Below are 15098 nucleotides of genomic sequence, written 5' to 3'. Positions count from 1 at the left end.
TCAGGCTATTACATAAATTGTAAAATAAAAATTTATACAATTTCACTAGCTTTCATTTAAGACCAAAAGTGTGCCAGTTATTTAAAAAAATAGGATTATATCGTAAGTCTAGTATAACTGGATCAGAAATAATCGGTAGATGGTATAATGGCCAAATGGGATAGTTTACATATATTTACAGGAGGTGTAGCGGAGAATGAATTATGATTATTTGGGGGCTGTTCAAGTATTACTCAGACACATATTTGCGTATATCAAATCAACATTTATTTAGTTAGTTAAGTTTACGGTCAAAAAGACCTCAGGATCGACGCTTGGCGGAAAAAAATATTTACGAGTAGAAAACCCTCATTAATTGAATCAGATTGTTCCAAAATTGCTCTTGTACGGACTGGTTTTTAAAGCATATCACTGAGGGTCAATAACATCGATGCAATCTCACGAGCGTTGTCGTTTGTCGTGGACGTGCCCGAATCATAGTATTCTCCGTTTAACGAAATATCAGTACATAGACTACATAGTATGTGTTGTATTGCACGCGCAGGTCTCTCACCGCCGCGCAGGTGTAGTCGGACCATAACTCGACAGTATACACTGAGGAACAGCTGTCTTTTTGCGCTGTCACTAGTTTTGCGTTGTCACTACATTTGGCGAATCTTCTAGCCAACAGGTTTGCCCTTACTGCGGTGGCTCGCCTCTGCCTTTCTATGTCCTCCTGGTCTTTTAAACTGGACAAGATGTGACCAAGATATCTGACTTCGTGTACTCTCCGCAATTGAACTCCATCAAGCAAAAGAGGTGGTACATGTGTGGGCATATGTACTGCCTCCATGAGCATAAATTCAGACTTGTCCGGATTGTATCTCATGTTATGCTGGCTGGCGTATCTCTCGCATTCTGCAAGTATCTTACGCATAGCTCCCACAGATGGTGCTAGTAGGATCATATATTATCGTCTGCATATGCGATGTGATTTATCATTTGCCCATTGATGGAGCAGCCAACCTCGGTACTGGTCAAATACTGCGACAGCCCATCCATGTACACGCTGAAGAGAGCCGGACCCATACTGCCTCCTTGTCTCACGCCACAGTTTAGCCCGCTGGCTGTGGACAGAGTTGACTTCCATCTTACTACGTTCTTCTGCTGGGAATACCACTTCTCCAGTATCTTAATAATTGGCGTGGGCGCTTTCCGTTCCCGTAGTTTATTCCACAGCAATCGGTGGTCAAATACAACTCAAGTGGACTTTCTATCACTACAGGAGTTGTGCCATCAAGATGCAGAACCAGGACCCTCAAAAAGAAAAAGTAAAATGTAACTAATTCTGTTTTATTTTTCTAATTTAGGCCACTAGGTGAGTGTTTTATTGTTGTATTATTGTGTCGACTTTTTGTTTATGTTATACTAACAGGTAGTTTTTAAAATATCCAATAATGTATAAGTACTAACCATTATGGGCCCTTTGTTGTCTGATATAATAAATAAATTAAATTAAATTAATTTACTAAACTTCAAAATTTTACTGTATTTTATTTCTTCATTAGTAATAGTCAAATCGATGCAAAGTTAGCTTAGACAATTTTATCAGATAAACGGATATCAAAGAAAGTAAGATCGAATAGATAACACTTTCAACCTAAAACTTTTAGCGTAAACTAATACCTTAACCAATCTACCAGACTCTTGGCTTCTCTATTTATAGATTTTTTTTTTGTTTACCAAAGTAACTATTCTTCTTACTGACTTTTACTTGCACTAAAACTAAAGCAAAATAAATTTATACAATGTTGTATTGCAATATATATCATATCATGAAGTATTTTGCAGATATTTGTCCAAAAATATTGGCAAAACGCTACATTTTATAAATGCGTCAAAAATTAACCTTTTTTGACGCTTCATATCTCCAAAACTATTTGACGGACATTGATAAAAAAGATGTCAAACTGTTTGAAATTTAATGCGCTTTCAACATTATAAAGCAACTTTTGACCAAAAACGCATAGTTTTTTAATAAAAAAATAAAAACCAAAAAAAGTCCGATTTTTTTACTTTTTTTTTTAAATTACGAAGTTAGCACACTTTTTTTTTGCTTGCAAAACATAGTCTTACATTCCCCCAAGGACTCCAAATAACATACCAAAAATCCAGCTTTACATCACACTTTGTTTTTTTAGCCGATTTTCATGTAAGATTTGACCGGTGTAAAATGGGCTTTACTGATATCTAGTCCAAAGCCGGGTACCTACCAACCAACCTACCGACTAGTGATTGACTGTCAGTTCACTTTTAAAACGTTCGATATTTGAATCGAAACAAATGACTGATCGATGAATTCCCTCACTTCCATCATCGTAAATATGATTTATGTTATGATGCGTTTTTGTTAACAATTGTTAAGTATCCTAGCCATTTGTATGTACGAGTATGTGATCTGAGTTTTCCTTGTAATGCAATTTCGCTTGTAGGGGTTGGTAGCGGGCACCAGAATGGAACACTTACACGCTCTCTAGCCTACACTAATGCCGCTAAATGGCAGGCCTGACTGCACCTGGCAATATCAATTAGCGCGACATGTCACTGCACCGTACGGTAACTTGATCAGGTGAGTAAGTACTAGTATGGCATAGACTGATCGACATGTATGAGACACGTTTTAGTACCTACCTATTATCACTTGCCGACATACGATATGAAATAGTTGGCGACTACGCTAGATTTCCCAGATAACCGAGAAACCATATTGTTTCAAAATTCATGTCTGTACCTATTCCTAAGACATCAAGTTAAATTTTGTATGAAATTACTTTTCATTCTTGTGGATAAAATATTATATGTGGATAAAAAACTTTTTCATCCATTTCCGAAGAATCAAGAGAGACTTTAGGTACCCGTTGGTGCGGTGAAAAATATATTCATCATATTAAAAACTGACATTTTTGTAACAAATGACTTTCAAAGATTAAATCGGTTTCAGATTGTTTTACAAACAACTAATTTAAAATAACATGTCGTTTTAATATGAGATACATGTAACACACGCTTGTGACCACTATGCCGCCCACTGGGTATTGCACGAATTCAACGTCAAAACAAACAAAATGCAGGCCGTGTGAGAATGCATACATAAATATGAGACATTATTACTCAGTACTACGGGACACAAACCTACAGCGGGATTTTACGTGATTATATGTCCTACGTTAGGTTAGGTTAGGTGTTAAGTATGACAAGATTGTTTGGTCCTTTCCTGCCGTGGTCGTTACAAGTCGACTGTGAGATATGAGTTCAATTGTGGTGTGGGCGATAGGCTGCCAATCTGTCACTGTAATATAATACATAATTATCATGATTTCGTTTCTTTCTACACTTTAATTGCTAAAAGTGGCACTGAAAATTTAGCAGTTTCATCAGTTCTACCCAGGCCCCGTAGCCAATACGCATGAGCGATAGAGATAGATAGCTACGAAAGAGATATTATAGTGAGCGTTAGTGTATTCGGCTACGCACACCGGGAACACAGACGTGAGTTTATTTTGTCCATATATATGTATGTCTTCGAAATATATAATCTCTTTCAGTCTATCAGTAACAAATATGTCGTTTTAAAATGAAGAGACATGTAAAACACGCTTGTCAAAACTATGCTGCCCACTGGTATGCGTTTCACTAATTCTACAAATAAAATGCAGGTCGTCTAAATATACAGAATATGAGACATTATTACTCACTACTACGGGACTTCATCGCAGAACATCCCGCTCGAAGACATGAGAAATTACTTCTAGTAAAAATCATGAAAGTGTAAAGCAGTGACATGAGACATTATTTATACCAATCAACACGTCACGAAACAAAGCCCTTATACGTAGTCCGCATTGTCATCAGGCGTCAACCTCCTTGTGCTTATTATTGGTTACACTTCGTATAATGAACACCTCCATTGTGAAGCCCACAATGGCTCTTGAGGGCTTCCCCGAGATCCTTAACACAAATGACGACCTATTTTTTTAAACCCCAAAAAAATCGGCTAGGTTACTTGTTTAAGTTACGAGTATATTAAGTGCGACGTAGGCAAGTATTCATTGCTATAAAGGGCCGTTACAGACGGACTTTAACCCAACTTGAACTGAACGCCAACTGCAGCGCAGCGTCAGCGTCTCGAGTCTCGACCATGCCATTCCCAACTAGCCATTGAATTTTCAGTTTGGACCGATACGACGCACCTCCAACCCTTCTGGTGTTTCGGGTGTCCAAGATGGGCGGCAGTGATTGCTTAAATACCATTAAGAGGCCTGTCTGCTCGTTTGACTCCTATCCCAAAAAAAAGTTGGGTTGAAGTTAATTTGTACCCTAGATAGTACCCTAAGTACCCTAAGATATGCCAACTAGTATGAACATCACCCCTAATAAAGTCATATGTTCACCACACGCCCCTTGTCCTGCATTAGTGTCATCCACCAACCTCGCACATGTGCAGTCAACAACACATAATGTAAAACACGATCGACCGGTTGTGGTCATCAATCCGCGACAGTATCGGCCGTAGTAAGCCGTCAATGTACTTCCCCCGTTGCGGAAACATTGCTGGCCGGCCGCCAAGTTATCTGAGACGTACAAACCAGCTGTTGTGTAACGGGTAACTGACACAAATACTTTCATATATCAACAATATTTATCCCTTAAACAACGTCTGTGTAAATCTGTCAACGTGATTTTTAACACGTGTTTGTCTTATTTTTATGGTTTAACAATTTTTACATTATGGATTGATACAGACGGTCTGCAACCTTAACATCAAGAACAGTGGTTGGATTGGAACTAGGTATGTGTAACCGTAAGAGCGATCCGATCTCCGTCATCCGATTTTTTTCCGTCATTCTTCGGATGTAGTGCGTAAAAGTACGTACCATCCAAATAGTTACGACGAGTCTACTATTACTATGACGGATCTTATTTTCTCGGATTCGGATCGGATTCAGATCAGATGTAGTTCGAAACCGCTCTAATACCCACTGTTACTACATTTTAGAGATAGCGAGATGTAAAGTGGGCGTTTTCCAAATTAAATCCCGAAAATCGAATTTCACCTGATCTGGACGTGTTTGGGCTCATTCTACTCAGAATCACGAGCTGATTCCATCCCGACGATAAAAAAATGTGTCCCAAATTTTCCATACAAAATTCGAGTTTCCAATACGTCACGCTCGTAGTAAGTTCATACTAAAATCGTGACGTAAAAGGAAAAAAATATTAGGACACTTTTTTTTATCGTCGGGATCGAATCAGCTCGTGATTCTGAGTAGAATGAGCCCAGACACGTCCAGATCTGGTGAAATTCGATTTTCGGGATTTAATTTGGAAAACGCCCAAGTGCGTTATCACATTATTCGATCCGATATCGGATGTAGGACCGATATCCCATATATTACAGGCGTTTCCATTGAAATCCTTCCGACATCCGATATCGGATCGAATAATGTGAAAACGGACTGACTAGGAATAAAGTTAGTTACGCAGACGTTAGCGAATATGTCTCGTCAAAGTCGTGGTAGCCGCACTATGTAAATAACTTTTCCCCTCACTAGCTCAGAAACACGTGTTTTGTCCTTTAATACCAGCGGGTAAAAACGTATTTTATCCACTAGTGGGTAAAGTAATTTGACCTTGAATAAAGTCAAATTAACTGCTTTAAAATTGATAAAAGTAGGTGAATCTAGTAATTAAGATGATTTACCACCTGTGGAACTACTGGAAGCAGTAATAAAGGCATTTTTTTGCGTTGTAGTTTCCTCGCTATAGTGAGGGAAAAAGTTTTGTGTTACACTCGGGTGCAAATGTATTTTACTTCTCGTGTGTTAAAAAACTCGCAAGTTCAGGATTCTATTCTCGAACCACTCGCTTCGCTCGTGGTTCAACTATAGAATCCTTTCACTTGCTCATTTTTCAATTCCACACTCGGCGTTAAAATACAACTTTGCCCCCTTGTATAACAAATAACTATTAACAATCAGTTTTATGTGTAATATAGGTAGGTAGTAAACAAGAAGCAATAAATTTAAAGTGAAAATATAAATATTGAAAAGCTTCTGGAGCCGTAAAAGTCGTAAACCGGACATAAATAACTCTAAATTTATCCCCGTTCACCTTTGGTTTTGTAAGTCGACCCGGCGAATAGACCGCTCACGGTAAAAACGGGCATCAAGGGACGGGACTTTTTTTTAATCTAATTGAATGGTAATGACCTCATTAGATAAGAAAGAAGATTCATCGGAAATTGATTGCATAATTAAGGTTCACAATTTGAGGAGGATTGCTTTTATTGGACTCGTAATTGGCATGGAGTACTTTTTTGTGTAACTGAATGTTAACTAAAACTTTGGCAGAAAGAGCGCGCGGACGCGTTTCTACGCAACCGGTCGAAGAAATGTAAAGAAAAGATCTCGTCGATAACGCAAATATAGATATAGGTCCTTGAATAAATAGTCAGCGCAGGGACTCAATTGGGCGCTCCTGGGATGAGCATGAGCAAAGATAGCCAAATCTCGCGACGTCAGATAACATTAGTGGGATACCCCCATTTGCCAGAATTTCATTTGCCATAATTTTATTTGCCATCCTATTCAACAATCATAATATTGTTTCTCATAACAACTTATGCCATAATCATTGTTTACTATATTAATCTAGTGCCAGAAACTTTGTTTCCCATAAAGTCAGTTTCCATAATGTCATTTGTCAGAATCATCGAAATCCGTAATTACCACATTCCATACCATCATTTGTCATACAAATTAGCGTCCAGAAAAGTCAATTTCCATAATGTGCTTTGGCAGAATCGAAAACTACTATAATAGGTACTAGAAGGACTAGAGAATGAAACTGCTATCAGAAAGTAGGTTAGGTTAGGTTAGAACTGTGACCCCCTGGAAAATGAAACTGCTATCAGAAAGTAGGTTAGGTTAGGTTAGAACTGTGAACCTCTGGAAAAGGAAACTGCTTGAAAAGTAGGTTAGGTTAGGTTAGAACTGCGACCCCTGGAAAATGAAACTGCTATCAGAAAGTAGGTTAGGTTAGGTTAGAACTGTGACCCCCTGGAGAATGAAACTGCTGGATAAGTAGGTTAGGTTAGGTTAGAACTATGACCCCTGGAAAATGAAACTGCTATCAGAAAGTAGGTTAGGTTAGGTAATAATATGGGCAACAATTAATATGGCAATAATTGCTTATGGCGTTTGAATATTCTATGAAACCATATTATTGCACTTAATAATATGGCTAACAAATAGTATGGCATTGTATGATTATGGAAGGTAATATTCGGATAAACAACGAGTATGTCATATGATTTTTATGGTAAACAAATCATTCGGGCAAATGAAATTCAGGCAAGTTAGATTCGGGCAAATGAATATTATGTTAAATGACTGTCGGGCAAACAATAGACAACCAACATTAGTATGTAAGTTCAGCATCAAGACTCTTGATTCAAGAGTAACGGTTGAAATCATCATCCGATGTTTTCCTTCACCGAAAAGCGACTAGCAAATATCAAATGACATTTCGCACATAAGTTCCGAAAAACTCATTAGTACGAGCCGGGGTTCGAAAATACTAAGTATAAACATCAAATTAAATCAATCAAATCCGTCAATTTATTCAATATTTATGATTCAAAATCATCATTTATAGGTAAATTCTACCAGTCAGCTTAAGACATCAAGTTAAAATTTGTATGAAATTACTTTGCACTCTTGTGGATAAAATGCAATTTTGCTATCTGTTTTCAAATAGCAAAGTAAGCCTTTAACAGTTGGTGTGGTGAAAAAGTTTTTGACTCATGGCCTCTTGAAATTATTACCTACAAACAATGCAACTTATATAGATTTCTATAGGTACTATTGGCGATTGAAATTGTGTCGCTTAACTTCAAAACTGGGTAAATCCATTCTGCTATAAGGTTGATTATCTTTCAGATCATATTATATTTTTATATATTCAACTTTAAAGTAGAATGGATTTACCCAAGTATGAAGTTAAGTGACACAGTTATCTGTCATAGACAAAATGTGTTCTATACGGTACCTAAGTCACACATAATATTGAATAGCCCGAGACGAAAATCAAGCAATATCTCAAACCAAGCTCATTATGATAAAACCCCACACAATCGTATTTGTTTAGTGCCACAGTTACTGCCAATCGAAAATAGTTTCCCCATAAAATTGGTCGGCAAAAAGCGGGAAACTGCAAAAAAGCGAGAGGCCGCGAGAGCCCTCGGGCGCTCTCGACTGTTTATGGGCGCTTCACGGGGCTCGAGCGGCGGCGGCGGCGCGGCCGGAGACTTGTGGTAAACACGGCTTGTCTCGGATTTACATCTCGAGACTTATTTGAGTTTCGAGATGGAAATATCAGTGAATAGGCGTGCATACTTGTCAAATTAATCTTGAGCATAAGTATGAGTAATTGTTGTACAATTTTACACAAATGATTCATTGTAAAGATCATAGATCACAGAAACGCCTTAATAGATGATTGCATATATCATCGATGATTTCATATAACGGCAGTTTATAAATATAACCTTTGAATTTTAAATAGTACTTCGGTAGATTCGCATAAGTTGACCTTGTATTTCAAACAAATAACGCACTTTGTTCGTACTAGAGTCAGACAAAGCTAGGTATACGACGGTTTTAATAGCCCAACGGATAGCCCCGTCTTAGCAAGGATTAAGTAGGTACCTAAACGTTATAATAATTTCATAGACCTTTTACGTTTAAAATTAACATTTGCGCCGGCCAGGCGGTTAAAATCGCTGCCAACATAGATTGATAAGATTATATTAGACTATTAGTGCGAAGTGCGAACAACAGATCAAATATAAGTTTGCCGCTCCAATAGCTCGGAATTACAACTTGAAAGTTGTAGTGCGTCTTCAACGGCGTTACTTGAGTTTCAAGATGTTGCGGGACTGCTCATTACATAACTAAACTAATTACATAACTTTTCTGTGTGTGTATACAATATATTTTAGAGTTGCAGTATATTTTACACACGTTCATTTTCGAAGACTAGTCATTAGTGAAATTTCCAACTATTACTCTAGGATTGTATGTGTAGGTAGTTGTAGTCGGTGTGTCTACTTACATGCAGACAGCATCACGGATAGTTAACTAGTTTTGTAATAACAAAAGATAATATGTAAGTTATTTACGATATCAAGTATCACTTCATAAAATTAAGCTATAAAATAGTATTAAAGTTGGCTAAGTTGCAATCTTCCAGATTTAAAACCGCTAAATAACGTCCGTTGATCTTTAAAAGATTACCTCGCCTCCGTAAGTCGGGCATCAGCCGGGATATTTTGCTCCCTTTAGTTTGCCATGGGCTATCTGCTCTAGACGTTTAAGCTCGGATTAATAGCGAGAGCGGCGCCCCCGGATTATGAGATCGACTTGCAGCTGAAGCATTGAACGGAAATATATGTTCATGTGTGTACCTAGGTCGGTAAGCTTAAGCTTCGATATGAGATAAATAGCCGTAGCATCAGTACGGTCTGTAGGCTATGCTATAGATAGCATAGGTAGGATGATACTCTCGCATCTTGCCTCGAAAAACGGAAGGTCATTCAGGTCGTCAGTGCATGATGTAAATGATGATCGATAAACATCTTCAGAAAACCTTTAGAGCGTGTCTACATAATCCGATTCGATATCGGATGTCGGGTATGACCACAAAGAACAAAATTATACATTTGAAACTCTTGTCAAATTTGGCAAAGAGGTTCGATAAGAACCTAATTGATAGTTTATTTTTGACATTTTTGAAAATAGTAATGCCGGGCCTCGCTTATCTACAGCTCTCAAAGACATTGCGCTTGGCGAACTAACGCCTTGGGACGGTTAATTATCTCTTCCTCAATCACCGTTACAATGAAGTTCGGGAGTCATTGTTAGATTGCCCACTGCCTCGGATACCGCGCCATTGACGTTTCCGTCGTTTGTGAGATCGCATGGGGTTACATTTGGAATTCCATGCAATCAAATGAGGTAAATGTCCATATTACTTGGAGCCCTTTATTAAACTGTGCGTTTCTATTGAATGAATATTATTACTCAAGTAACTAAAATGAGTAACTAAGAAAAACCTACCATAGATTGATACCACAATCATTTTCTACCGATATTCTTATAGCTTTGCTCGATTATTTCTACTTCTTTTCATCTTTTGAGCTTCTAATTCGTTGGCTTCTAAACAAAAAGATAAACTTTAAAAGTAAACTTCAAATTAGAAGGTAAGTACCTAAAGTTTTCTTGTCAAGTTAGTCCAGAGTTCAGTTTCCTGCCTTCTGTTGCAAACAAAAGCCGGAATCAAGAGTTTAGAGCGGTTTTAGACTAGAGCTGAGCGTCAATATATATATTAATTATTACCTACATATATTTATATATGTAGTGAAACGTGACCCGAGTGTAAGAACAAAAAAATCCTCATATGAGATGAGATGTAAGGACTAAGGACCCTCATATTCGGTAGAAAACCACATTGGGCCAGGTAAGGTAAATATAAGATTCGGGTAAAAATAAGATAAACTTTAACCCCCCTTATTCATAAACGTTCAGTAAAGTTATCAAGCCAATAAAGTTCGTTTTCAGTACAGATGGTGTTTTTTTTTACGCACTAGTGCGAGAAGTGGTTCATTATATGTCAGGTCGAAACTTCAGAGGCTCATCTGTACTGAAAAACGTCGTACGATACACGTGCGAAAAGGAAATTCGTAACTCGTGTCGATTTAAAACACTCCCTTCGGTCGTGTTTTAATTTATCGCCACTCGTTTCGAACTTCCCTTTTTACGCACTTGTATCGTAATGTACTATTATCACTTTCTATCACACCCATACGCCAAAAAGGGACAAACGAACTTTAACGGCTTGATAATTTTACTGAACGTTTATGAATAAGGGGGTAGGACTTTAAGGTATACACTTATACAGCTTTTAACACTCAGCCACTTATTCTATACCATTTCTATCCTATCCGATATATAACTTTAAGCGAAATATGTAACTAATAGGATAACATAGTTGCATGCTTTATCTCTACTAACAATAGTATTCACATAAGACACAACATGTAAACATTTTGCTGGGACGTCAGTCTTCCGCGACCACGGCCAGTGCAACCTGGCCGAAACGTTGGGAAAAAAGGTAAAAATAATGTTAATTAATCGCGTTCGACCTGTGTGTGACTTTAAATATATGTAAACTTACCTATCAACTAGTAAGGATTAAAGTTAGAACTGAGCGCAGCGCCAACAAACTGGTTATTCCCGTTTGGCGCATTAATTGTACTGCATAAGTGTAATTGTTTATTATGAATAAATAAATACGAGTAATAAAATAAATAATTCTACAACTTAGTTTTACTTATGGCTTATATTTACCTTTCCCCATACAGTGCTAATCACGACATGTCGTTTTGCCTCTACGACCCATTTTCGCTACATACGGGGAAACCCACGATTTCGGCTACGACGTAGCGCTACGACCGTAGCTCAGCGGTGAATGTGTTACCTGACCCACCACATATCTTATACTTTTAAACGAGCAATTCTTGTATATTTATTTATTTATTTATATATATATTTATTTACACTGACGATCTCGGAAACCGCTCTAACGATTTCGCAGAAATTTGTTATGTGGGGGTTTTTGGGGGTGAAAAATCGGTCTAACTTATCCTTAGGTCCCGGAAAACGCGAATTTTCGAGTTTTCATGCGTTTTTCTTCGCGCGCCATCTCGTGTGCAGTAGTTGTACTGTTAAGACAGAATTCTTTCGGTCGATGTAAGTACTATTTATTGCAAACACTAGATGGCGACACAGGTCAAGGCTAAAACGAATAGAAAATACACTATTTGAGTTTTTGTGGCGAAATGCGCGCCATCTCGTGTGGAGTAGTTGTGTTGTTAAGGCTGAGAATTCTTTCGCTCGATGTAGGTACTATTCATTTTTGAACTAGATGGCGACACATGTCAAGGATACGAAATAGAACCGAGCGAAGCTCGGTTGCCCAGATATTAGCTACTAATGTGTAAACAGATATACTGTATAAGCACTAAGTATTTTTCGCCACATCTGGTAAAGGCTCCCTTGAGAGAACAAATAGCAAAATTGCATTTTATCCACAAGAGTGCAGACAGAATAAATTGATGGATTTGATTTAGTTTGATATTTCACAATCAGTATTTTGTTCGTGTTAGTGTGGTGAACATTTTTGTTTCACTCGGTGGCAAAGTTTGTTTAACCTACGTGCCTTGAAACCCTTGCAACGCTCAAGATTCCACATTCTGAACCATACCTATTGTAATCTTTCACTTGCTCGGATGTCAATATTGGTACAATAACTTTATCCCCTTGTAAAACCAATAACTATTAATGGCCTGGCCATAGAAAAAACATAAGAAATATTATGGTGGAAATGGGAAGGTTCGTCGATCGCTGGGAATGTAATCGGCAGCCGCGAACCCGAGGTTCCGGCGCAACCTCCAGCTCCAGCCTATATCCGGGAAATATGCTATATCAAAAACGGTTACATTCCGTACCTACCTACATGTGTATTTACATTCATACATGGTGTTCATGGTTTTCATCGGATAAGTCATTAAAAATAACGTAATGTGGAGAAAATATCGTATTTTTGTTTCTGGCAGTGGTTTGACGAATTCTGAGATACTTAAGATATCACGCGAGGTCAAAGTTATACATTAATGTACCAAAGCATATTTTCACAACACCAACTTGTAAGGGCTCTCTTGATTCTTCAAAAACGGATGAGAAAATTGCATTGTATCCACAAGAGTGCAAACTAATTTCAAACAATTTTTAACTTGATGTACCTTAGGCTGGTAGACCAAAAAATTACGACTTTGTATGTATGTATGCATAAGCTTTACAGTACATAAAGGAAACAAAAAAGTGTTTATTTTGAATTTTAAATGTTTAATAAATTGATGAATTTGAATTAGTTCGATACATGTACAGTTAGTATTTTCCTCGTTTTAGGGTGGTGATAAATGTTGTGTTTCACTCCACTCGGTGAGAAAAAAAGTGTAACCTTAAAATCCTCGCAACGCTCATTTCCATTCTTGGACCACTACGCTACGCATTTTATTTACCTACTTGCGTATTTTGTATGCAGCTTCTGTTCAAGATAAGAGTAGACATTTATTGCAAACATGTGCGGTTCACCCATGCCATTGCCGCCAAAATCTGTGTCATAAACATGAAACCAGCACCAATAATGAGAGACTGGACGTACTTATGTTTCGCCGTTTTTAGAATCTCCGGAGATGCTACAGGTACTAAATCATCCGGTTAGCACTTTAAACGAAATGTTGACTCGTTATAATTATTAATTTTACCCATGGTTTACCCCTTACCCCTTGTTTTCCGAGTGGCTGGCACTGAAACTACTGTATATCTAAGATCGAAATTAAATAGTAGTTTTATGTGCTCTCCTTGCTCTTTATGGGATACACGCGTGATTGTATGTAATGTATAATTAACTTTGTAAAGTCGGTTGAAATAACAGCTCTATATCCGTGCTACATGTAGGTATATGGGGAAAATGCTAAAAAGAAATATTTTCCTTTATGGATTATGGAATAAACCGGCTCAACCGTAATCAGAAGTGATGCCACATAAACTAAATCGCATGCAATCCATTACCCTCAATACCATAATAAGGCATTTCAACCTGAAGGTGTACCTTTACCTATTTAAAACTGTTGTGTATGAATTGGGGATTTCTATTTCAGCTTTTTCCATTGAGACTTGAGAAAATTTGTCCCTAGATTTTTATCACAACCTTCTACCGTAGCATACCTGCGGGAAGTTAAAATAGCAGGTAGGATGAATTTTGGGAACGTTTATTTTTCTTGGAATTTAAAGACTTTGTGATTCCGAGTGTAGGTATAAAATGAAATAATTATTCCAGTAGGTAATTCGAACGTCGAATAGATAAAATAGATTGCCACATGAAAAGAAGCACCACAAAACGAGCAACGAAAAGCCTTGCCATTGTCCAACAAGCGCAAATTAAAAATAAGGAAAATTTTCCCTTACCGTCTCAACCCTACTCCAGAATAATAAACGAAATCGTATGCAATTCATTACCCCCAATACCGTATGTATTATGTTATGTAAATTCGTGGAATAGATTTAGATAGCCACATGGGAAGAGGCTCAAGACGTGCATCGAAGTGTCCAGCCATTGTCCGCCCGAGCGCACACTATAATGGTCTATTTATAATGGTCGGCCCATTCAGCGGCCATGGAGGACGTGGTCACCGCTCCATTTAACATATAGCTACTTCGCGGACCATGCGTTCATGGACTACTTGTTATATTTTTAAATAAGTAACCGTGTATCAAACTGTGATAAGTGGAGGAAGCGGTGAGGCCTTTGCTCAGCAGTGAGACTAGGGTTGCAAAAAAACGGTTTTTTTTCTGGCTTAAAAAAAACATGAAAAAAAACAGTTTTTTTTCTGGAGTATGTTTTTTTTCTAAAGTACGAAATCTCAAAATTTGCAAAGTAGTTAATACTTTTATACGGGTTTTTAGACTTAATGTTAACTATTAAACGAATTTAATCAAATAACTTTCTTTTCTGGTCTTATAAAAGTAACATTTACGAAATCTGTAGTTGGTAGTTATCACTATTTACTGTTGGCAACACCACCGCCTCTCCACGCTACACGCAACATCGGGGATTCCCCAATAAACGTTTGTATACTGAATGTTAATTGAATTAAAACGTACGTTATTGTTATTGAAACACGTTACTACTCACGAAAAACCGTTATTGTCGTATTATTTGTCCATCTGAAAAAAAAACCATATTTAGAAAAAAAACCATGGTGCTCGGTTTTTTTTCATAATTCTGAAAAAAAACATTTGGTTTTTTTTCTATTTACAACCCTAAGTGAGACAGATAGGTACTAGGCTATAAAGAGTAGGCACCTTTGTAGGTATCATATATAATAAATATAGGCGACCGGTCTGGCGTAGTTGGTAGTGACCCTGCCTGCTTAG

The 15098-nt window shown here is 37.6% G+C and overlaps 1 protein-coding gene across 3 annotated transcripts in view; it reads right to left on the bottom strand.

The window, feature by feature from the left end:
• LOC125226993 (probable G-protein coupled receptor 158) overlaps positions 1 to 15098 on the bottom strand; it is a 62644-nt gene that overhangs the window by 45231 nt on the left and 2315 nt on the right. The gene's annotated exons all lie outside the window — the stretch shown is intronic.

Source organism: Leguminivora glycinivorella, chromosome 6 (genome assembly GCF_023078275.1).
Source record: "Leguminivora glycinivorella isolate SPB_JAAS2020 chromosome 6, LegGlyc_1.1, whole genome shotgun sequence".
Taxonomy (NCBI): Eukaryota; Metazoa; Arthropoda; class Insecta; order Lepidoptera; family Tortricidae; genus Leguminivora; species Leguminivora glycinivorella.
Note: the sequence above shows the minus strand (reverse complement) of the source record. Positions and strands in the feature narration are given on the sequence as shown.